This window comes from Ailuropoda melanoleuca, chromosome 14 (assembly GCF_002007445.2).
Source record: "Ailuropoda melanoleuca isolate Jingjing chromosome 14, ASM200744v2, whole genome shotgun sequence".
Lineage (NCBI taxonomy): Eukaryota > Metazoa > Chordata > Mammalia > Carnivora > Ursidae > Ailuropoda > Ailuropoda melanoleuca.
The window spans coordinates 26,959,390-26,969,219 of NC_048231.1; positions in this window are offsets into that span (position 1 = coordinate 26,959,390).

Sequence of the window (9,830 nt, forward strand, 5' to 3'; positions counted from 1 at the left end):
TAGGAACCTTTCAGACAGAATTGTGGGTAACCTGGGACCTATTACTTGCATCTGAAGTGGGTGGGGGAGTCATGTGGAACTGAGTTCTCAACCAGTGGAATCTGACCCTATCTCCAGGTAGAGAGCATCAGAATTGTGTGAAATTGTGGGCTGCTGAGCAGGTGTGGCAGAATTGCTTGTTGTGGGGGGCATGGGGGTGAACCCTCACACGTTGAGTGACCAAAGTGTCAGAAGTAGAGTGTTTTGTGTGAGTAGTACAAAAGACACACAAGACATACACTGTAGGGGAAATCTGAGTAAGGTTTTCCTTTGCAGCCCCATTCCCAGAGTTTCTGATCCAGTAGGGGTGGAGTGGGGGCCTTTCTAACAAGTTCCCCAGTAGCTGATGATACTTTGAGAACTCCTGCTCTAATAGAGTGCAGCCCTATCCCGGGTCCTTCGTTATCGATTACCCCTGCCCAGGAAAAAGGCACAGCCTCTCCCACAGTGAGGATACCACTGGTATACAGCCCACAGGTGAGGAGTATATTTGTGGGTCCCTTCCACCCTCAAGTGCAGTCCTAACCTGTGGTTGCTAAGAGACAGAAATCATCAAGGCTTAAAAACTGTGACCAATCAGGTTTCTGGCTGTGCTCTCCAACTTGCAGAATTTAGGAAAAGTAATTAGACTGAAACCTGCCAAATTAAGGGAGCTGGGTGACCGTTTATCGCTCTAAGCTCACGGCACCGTGGTGCAGGCCACATGTGGTTCTTTGTCATGCCTTAAGCCAGTGGCGCCCATCTGTATCCGCTCCACTAGTTCGAAAGCTATTTGAGAGCAGAAGCCATGTTTTATTCACCTCTGCATGTCTTCCAAGCCCATGCTCAGCTCCCCTCCTGAAAACGAGCATAGAGTTCTTTATATTCTAGATGTAAAAGGAATCGTATTTAGAAAATATTAAAATTACACTTTCCATTCCCATAGAAGTGATCTTCTCTCAGTGTCCATCCATCATTAAAGCCCAGTTTATTGCTCAAGAAAAAGGAGGGAGGTATCAATAAGTCACAGTTCATGAAAGAAGATATTGCTTTGTTTTTTTTTTTTTAAGATTTTATTTTAGGGTGCCTGGGTGGCTCAGTCAGTCAAGGGTCTACCTTCAGCTCAGGTCATGATCTGGAGTCATGGGATCAAGGCCCGCATCGGGCTCCCTGCTCATCAGGGAGTCTGCTTCTCCCTCTCCCTCTGTACGTGTTCTCTCTCTCACTCTCTTTCAAATCTTTTTTTAAAAAAGATTGTATTTTACTTATTTGAGAGAGAGTATGCATGAGCACGGGGAGGGGCAGAGGGAGAAGCAGACTCCCCGCTGAGCAGGGAGCCAGATGCAGGGCTCGATCCCAGGACCCCGAGATCATGACCTGAGCTGAAAGCTGATGCTCAACTGACTGTGCCACCCAGGCACCCCAAGAAGTTATGACTTTGTGATGCCTCATTGGGCAGAAAGATGAAGCAGATATACCTTCTGATTCTAGAAGAAAGTCACAGGGTAGCGAAAGCTAGAACAAGAGAGAGGACAAGTCCCTGGGGTCAAACCTAGAGAGGTCAATGAGAAAAGCCAGAAGCAGAAAGGGTTTCTGTTCCATACCCTGTTCGGGGCCTAAGGAGGGGACCACCTTCAAGGAACTCCCACCCCAAAATGGGCAAATGGCAAGAAACAGAAAAATAGACACAGGGCATGCCATGCTTATGCAAAAAAGAGATTTGGTGATTGGTCAGCTCATGCGGGGCATAGAAGGCATTCAAGCATTCTCACATGCTCCCAGAGGTGGGAGGGTAAGGAAGAGCAAAGAGGGCCAGTGGGCCTACCACGCGTCACTGTTGGGGAAACGTAACCCCTGTGCGAGGCTGCAGGTGGGCAACCTAGAACCAGGGTGGGATGGAGCAGGCAGCCGAGACCTAGAGGATCTGCAGCTCTAGCAAAGACACAGGTAAGGGGGACACTAGACCCCCACTAGCTCACCAGGTCATAAGTCGTGCTGACTATGGGGTCAGCGGCTACTACCAAGGCGATGCCAAATGGACAGGCAGGACATCTTCTCAAAGGCCAGAGAGGACCAGAAGACAGCACCAGGACGAGCAGGTAGACATCACCCCTTTCCTCACTGCAAAGAGAACAGGTAAACTTTCCTTTCCACCCAAGAGCCATCTTATGGGAGGTGCCATTTTGTGGATATCTAAGAATTGTCCTAAGGGCAATATGAGTCTTGCATTTGACTATTTATCCAAAAAATACTAAATACATCTTTAAGAGACTGCATAAGCAGCAGAGACTGAAATACCTTGTACAAATTTAAGTTTTTTTCCCCACCATCAGTGGGAATGGACTTTCCACGGCAAGAGAATAAGCTTCTCTGCCACATGCAAATGTAGTATGAAAAATGTGACCTCACAACTCAACAAATGTTTGTCAAATGGCGTGGGATTATGCTGTTACATTCACTTTTACATAAGTCTACTTACTTATGCTAAAGTTTCATCCACTGGGAAACACTAGCAGAAAATAGAACTACTGTCAACAGCTCAGAAACAATATCCTGGTCATTGGGTGCTAGAAGAATGGGTGGGTGGTTAATAAGGAGGAGTAAGTGCTCTTCAAAATGTTCCTTCCTCTTTACTCCAAAGCTCATCTGTTTCTCTGGCATTCATTTGATGAAAATGAATTCAGTCCCTTCCAAGGAGGATACACATAGAAACAGATTGCTAATAATCACAGTACCTAGCTCCACTTCTTGCTTATAATAGGCATCGAATATTTATTTGGTCATTTGATGAACTGATTAGATTTGAAGAGATACGAGAATTATATGGTGTACTTGGTTGATTGAATGGAAGTGGGGAAGATGAGATGAGATCTCTCAGGAATATCAATGTGGCCAACAAGATCTGGGTATGGCCTTTCTTTGCAGTAGCCTTTATTGGATGGAGGACAGGGCTCAGCTGCTATCCTGAAAGTGCCCGGGAACAGAGAATGAGCTCACTGCAAGACATACCTTACTTCCTAGGTCTACCCAAGGTGGAAGATTGGCCACTGTTCCTCCTTTTCCATATTCAGTTCTAGAAAGGTATTTGAAGAACAACTTCTAGTACAGATTTCTTCTATTATAGATAAGGGATCTGAGCCCAGCAAGTAAAATAATTTATCAAAGTTCCCACAACTTGGGACCTTACGTGACAGAGACTGGAATAAGTTTCACATCTCCCAGGTCAGGAGTCTTTCCTTTACTGCAGATTCTTCTGGAGGCCTGTGACAAATCAGACTGTCTGAGGGAAAAAAAAAAGATGATTGGTCCAGAGAAGAAAAGTCCAGGGGCAATTTCAGGTATGGCTGAGATCAAATGCTCAGCTCGTGTTGCTAGGAACACATTCTCGCCTTCTTCCTGTTCTGCCTTTTGTATTTTAGCTTTTCTATCATGTCAAAGATGGCTCCCGGCACCTCCAGGCTTAGGATCCACAGTTTAAAAAATCCAATGGAAAGAGAATCTCTTTCCTGATACTTTTGGCAAAAGTCATGATTCTGGTTCCTCTGCCCTTGTTCCCCACTTTAAAGCAGTCGCTATGGCTAGAGGTATGCAGTGATCAGTTCTCAGAGACCATGCCTGCTCCTGGAGTGTAGGGCAGTCACACCTTAATTTTGGAGAGTGCAAGGGGAGGAGAGGACAGCTTCTCAAAGGAAAATCAGAATGCCTTTATCCAGTGAGGGAGGGAAGAGAGTCTGTTTCTGTGACTATATCCTTCTAGACTGTGTGGTCCAGGTACACCTGTGACATCAGACACACCCCTTGCATTGTTCTCAATTGAAAGGGATGCAGGTTTATTTAATTTCTAAAAGGGGGGAAACTGGAGTTCTCTGTATCAAGGATAGACACTTTCCACAATGTCCATCCTGAAAGGTGATGTCAGGAAGGATCAGAGGTAGGCACTCTATTCATGGGCCAAATCATAGAAATATCCATGAGATGTGTGAACATATGCCCTTGTCTAAATTCCTCTACTGCAACTTCTGCCAAACATCTAGAATAAAAATCACATGGGGCTGTGGACATATGTGACACCAGCATCAGTGATGTCCCCTGGAGTGTCTTCTTGGTTTGGGGTTATAGTTTTTGTTCCTTCATTTACTAGCTCCCTGAGACCTTGAACTTAAACCAGATAACCTCTCAGAGGCAGAGTTTCCTCATTTTTAATATAGCAATAACATTGCCCCTGCCCATCTAATGGTATCTGCTATTCGATACAAATGAAAAATTGGATATAAAAGTGTTTGGGGAATAATGAAGTACTAATTTTATATTGATCACGTTAACCTTTATATGTGAGCATAAGAAATATATTAATATTCATTATTGATGGGTATGAATTTTTATGATTCTTACATCAGGAAAAGTTCCAAAGCCCATTTAACTCTTTCCATGTGTGGCAGTATTTTTCATCATGCAAGAATCGAAATGCATTAACGATAAATTAACCTCCAGTTTACTCCAGGCTTGCAGCAAGGAGATGATTTCCTGTAAAAGTTAAAGTTTTCTGCTTGACAATTGAGTCACTGTGCTTATTATCTGTTTACGAGTAGGCAAAAGCACAAAACATCCCCGTGTGTCCCAGTGAATTATGAAAGTCCTTTAAGAGCAGTGCATTAGCCATGGATCTTCCTGCTATCTCTCCCCCGCAGTTTGCTGAGAATGTTTTCCATAATATAGCTGAGCTTATCATTTCTGCACTACTGGCTCCTAGGATGATCGCCTAGATTTCTAAGCCCCAGACTGGAAGCTGTGGTTTGAAAAAAACTGGAGAAAATGGCCCCATTTCCCTCACCCCCTCTTAGTCCCTCCTTCTCTTCACCACCACCCCCCATTCATCCCTCTCTAAATATCTTGGTTCCCGACACTCTTTTGATCAGATTCCTTTATTGCCCCAGTTTCTTAGGAGTTCAGCAGCAACAGCCTCCATGAAAACAATGAGAGAGCACCATGTGTTGGGGACTGTACCTCTGATATTTTCCTTAATGCTTCCCTACAGTCTTGTGAAGTAGGTTATCTCCACTGCACACAAAAGGACTGAAGTTTGGAGAGACTAAACCAGGACAAGATTTGAACTCAAATATCTGAGTCCAAAGCTTGTGACTCTAACCACCATACTGGATAGAATCTGTTTCCATTTTGTTCAAGCAGGCTTTTTTTTTTTTTCCTTCTCTCTCTCTTATGCAAACCTGATTGATCCCCAGTGAGAAGTGGGTCTCAGGACCCATTGGGTCAGGAGGCAGAGGGAGTTTTGTTCCTCTAATTTCAGGAGACACTTGTGTATGCAATACAGAAATATTGCAGATACTTTACTGGGAAAGAAACTGTGACTATCTCCTGAGGACCCCACCTTGACAGCAGAGCAGGGAACAGCCATATTGAATAGCTGTTCTCTGTCAGTCACTATGAAGTCCACATTCTAATTATTATGATATCACATAAAGTTCAAGGTCATGAGTGAGATAAATGGTCAAGAGGCAGTGTGATCAGCTTTGTAATCATTATTATGACAAAAACATAACACAGGATTTTTTAAAATATAAAAATGAAGGAGAATGCGAAATGATTGGGAATCTATATATGAAATTTATTTCTTATTGAGGTATAGTTGACACAATGTAACATTAGTTTCAGGTGTACAACAGTGATTCAATAAGTCTATATGTTAAACTATGCTTACTACAATGTAGTTGCCATCCGTCACCATACGTCGTTATTACAATGCCATTAACTACATTCCCTGTGCTGTACCTTTCATCCTTGTGACTATTCATTCCATAACTAGAAGCCTATATCCCCCACTTCCCTTCACCCATTTTGCCCATTCCCATCACCTTTCTCCCTCTGGCATCCATCAGTTTGCTCTCTGTATTTATATGATCTGCTTTTAAAAAATTGTTGGTTTATTTTGATTTTTAGATTACACAAATCATATGGTATTTGTCATTCTCTGCTGACTTATTGCGTTTAGTACATATATGCAATTTAGTCTATTTTTCCTGTGTAATGACTTTAAGAGATTAACCCCAATGACATAAAATTTACCCCTGGTAAAGTTCTCAATCAACTACATGCTGTTCATACTTTCATTTACTTCTTAAGTACTTTGGAGAAGTGTATGAGGAAAAAAGAGTACACTCTCTTTTTAAATGATCATCAAGAACAGTGAACAATTTAATAGAAAGAAAAGAAAAATGCTCGATTCATTTGTTAATTCTTTCAACATTTTTGTCAAATGCTTAATTTTTGCTAGGTGCTGGGAGCACAGGGAAGCTTATCATTTAATAGGGGATCCGGGGATACACAATACGACATAGTGAGTGTTGCGGTAAGGGCTAGAAGTGTGGGTGGGCATGACCGATGCTAGCTCAATCTTGCAACATCCAGGAAAACGTCCAAGAACATTTGCTGCCCCCTGAGTAGGCATTAATCAACTGGTGGAAGATTCAGGCCGAGGGGCAGCTCACAGAAAGGCCTGGCTCCATTTTAAGGAAATGAAAGTAGTTCAGTGTTGTCAGAACTGTAAGAAAGGAAGTGGCAAAAGATAAAGAGTGGAAAGAAGCAGAAGTTAAATCTTAGAGAGTCTCTTAGCTAAGATAAATAATTTGGACTTTTACGGCAAGGTCAATAAGCAGCCGTTAAAAAGTTTTAAGCAAGTGAATGACATGATCAAATTTGTGCTTTAGGAAATTACTCTCGTCTCCGTGTCCAAGAGGACACTGGTGTGGGTTGGTCAACTGGTGGGGTGACATTGACCTTCATCTCTGAGCGGTCTGACCCCTTCTTTAGTTTGCCTTTGTTTGCCCATAGTTGTTGCAATACAACTACATGTAAATGTTACGTACAACAGACTTATGTTCATGTTAAATATCAATTCCAGTAAGGACAAGTTTCTGTCCCCCTGGAATGGAAGATGTCTATTATAATCCACTGGCTGATCCCCGTGGTCTCTACTGCGGGCGGGTTAGCATGCAAGAGAAGCATTAGCTAGATCAGAGGGAGATTGCGCAAGCCTCCGTCTCTGCTAATGACCACTCTGTTGTTGGGCGCATGTCCAGCACAGAGGCAAATCGACAAGAGGGACTGGCTGACATACCCAAGACGACTCCACCTTTCTCTGGGGGCATCGAAAGACCCCTCTGCTGCAGATGTTTTCCGTGGGCAATTAGATCTGCATACTTTGTGCCCACTCCTATGGGCCAATCTATATACCTCTTCTCAGACTGTGTCCCTAGTTTTCCAGTCCTGTGTCTTCCAGACTCTAGACCAGTCATCCATACAAAATGGGTAACTGAGTTTACTCCTCATCAATTTCCCACTGGGTAAGAATTGAGCAATTAGTCACACCTAGTGGCAGCCTGCTTGTTAACAAATCCTCCTATTATCTCTCCTTACATCCCTTCTACTTTCTTCTTGTCCTTCACTCCTCACCTCTGGGATTATACTCAAGCCCTTTGCTTAAGCTATTCTTCCAAGGAAGCTCAGGTTAAAATGGTTGGTACAAGGAGTGGCCCTAAAACTCAACCATCAGGATGGGATTTTCAAGCTATATTAGTGGTAGTTACTAGTGCCCTGCACTGGGGTCATGGGAGCTGATTGAATATTCATCCCAGGTTGTAAAATTTTAATGACAGCTATCAGGAAAGTGTCCCAATGTTCTAGATTTATTTTCCCTTCTCACTAGATTGGAGTTCAATGGGCAAAAACAGATAATTCGTTATGCTGTCACACATTTCTGAGCATCTGGTAGGAAAGCTGTATCTGAAGAGCTGATCAGGCAGATAGTTCAATAGATGCTGTAAGTCCCCAGGTTTATTAGTTGCCTGTGGAATATTTCAATGTTTCTTTTTTTCTGATAATTTAGTAAGTGATGGCATTTTTCACCTTCATTGATTTCATGTTCTAAATCAGTGAAACACTACCCTGATGTCTACAACTGAATAGCCTGGGGAGCTTTAAAAATTGATGCCTGGACTCCATTCTTTAAATCAGAATCTCTAAAAATCGAGCCCAGATCTGTATTTTAAAAGTTCCTCGTATGGTTATAATGTGCAGCCAGAGTTGATTATGGCACTTCTAGACCAGCAGACAGAGGAAGGAAGAGAGGAACTTGCATTCTTTGAGCAAGCACTATTATTGACCTCTTCCCTCTCTTTTTATATATATGGTGTTTCAATAATGATATTATGGGAAAATATAATCAGAATTCTTCCTGGAGGAGCATTCCATCAGTTTGGTAGAAATACTTTGTTAAGTGTTTGACATTGGGGGTAAAAGGGAAGTCCTCCCAAAGGCATGCTCAAAACAAAGTCATTTCCAAAATTACATGCATATGACAAGGAAAGAAATTAGATGGCCTTTGAGGGGCTTGAGAAGAGAATAAAAAGGGATAAAAAAGAATAAAGGGTGAAACATCTAAATCTTCCATGGACTGAACTCCTGGTACTTGGGGTAATGACATTTTGTTGACACAGAATGAATGCTAAGGTTTCTGCCCAGATGATGTAGTCAGTATGAAAGCAGGAGCTGGAGGGTCAGGGATGGCCCTGCTATGGTTTGGGTCTCAACTGTGGTTAGTGGTTAATATTCACTGAGAGTAACATAGCCATGCAGGAGTTGGGAAAAGATGTGGAAAGGTACTGTGGCATTGTGACGTGAGAGAGTCTACTGATGTCAGGAGGTCATCTTGGTGATGGGCTCACAGCTAGAGCTACATTTATGGGGGCCCACAAAGAGCCATTATGACCCCAAATGCCCCTCCAGAGTGTTAAGCTCCTGGAGAGTGATCATGAACCAGGACTTTCCAAAGAGTGTTCTGTGGAGCTTGAGTTCTAAGGATATTAAGTGAAAAAAAATGAACAAGGGTTCCATAGCCAAAGAAGTCTTGCAAATGGACTAAATGAAAAGACCCCCAAAGCCTTCAGTATGCTAAATGGGCATAGTGACATTCCAAGAGGGAGGCATAGGCTGTGGCTCTCTGTGTGTGTTCTCATGAAATGTCTCAGAGACCCAAACTCCCTGAGAGTCTTCTGGGAAACACCACTATAGACCTATATATGAATGACTGATAACACATGGATGTTTTTGCAAGAAATGACCAGACGCAAATACATAAGGACACAAACACATTCTAAATTTGTCTTCCTTTTCAACCAAAAACAAAAGTAAGTTGTTTTCCTTTTCAATTTTTTTTTCTAGAAACAAGCCCCTTTCAAAACAAGCTGTTAGCCTACCAGAGGCATCGTGCGTTCTGTGGACATTTAACCCACAGTGGTTGTACATGATGTAATGACTGCAGGATTTATTTCACTGACTCCTTGAAATTCAAATTCCATGTTGGGAGTTGTAGTAATATATGCGAGAACAGTAGGGAGCCCAAAGTAAAGAATTTATCCTGCTGAATTTCTCCCCCTGTACAGTCATGATGCGATTCTGTTAAGTTGAATGCAACCTGAAAAGCCGTTAACATTTAATAGCAGGAGGATAGAAATAAATTGGGCTTGGGGTGCCTGGGTGGCTCAGTCATTAAGTGTCTGCCTTCAGCTCAGGTCATGATCCCAGGGTCCTGGGATCGCCCCACATCAGGCTCCCTGCTCAGCGGGGACCTGTTTCTCCCTCTCCAGCGCCCCCTGCTTGGGTTCCCTCTCCCGCTGTCTCTCTGTGTCAAATAAATAAAGAAAATCTTTAAAAGAAAGAAAGAAAGAGAGAAAGAGAAAAAGAAAGAGGAAGAAAGAAGAAAGAGAAAGAAAGAAAGAAAGAAAGAAAGAAAGAAAGAA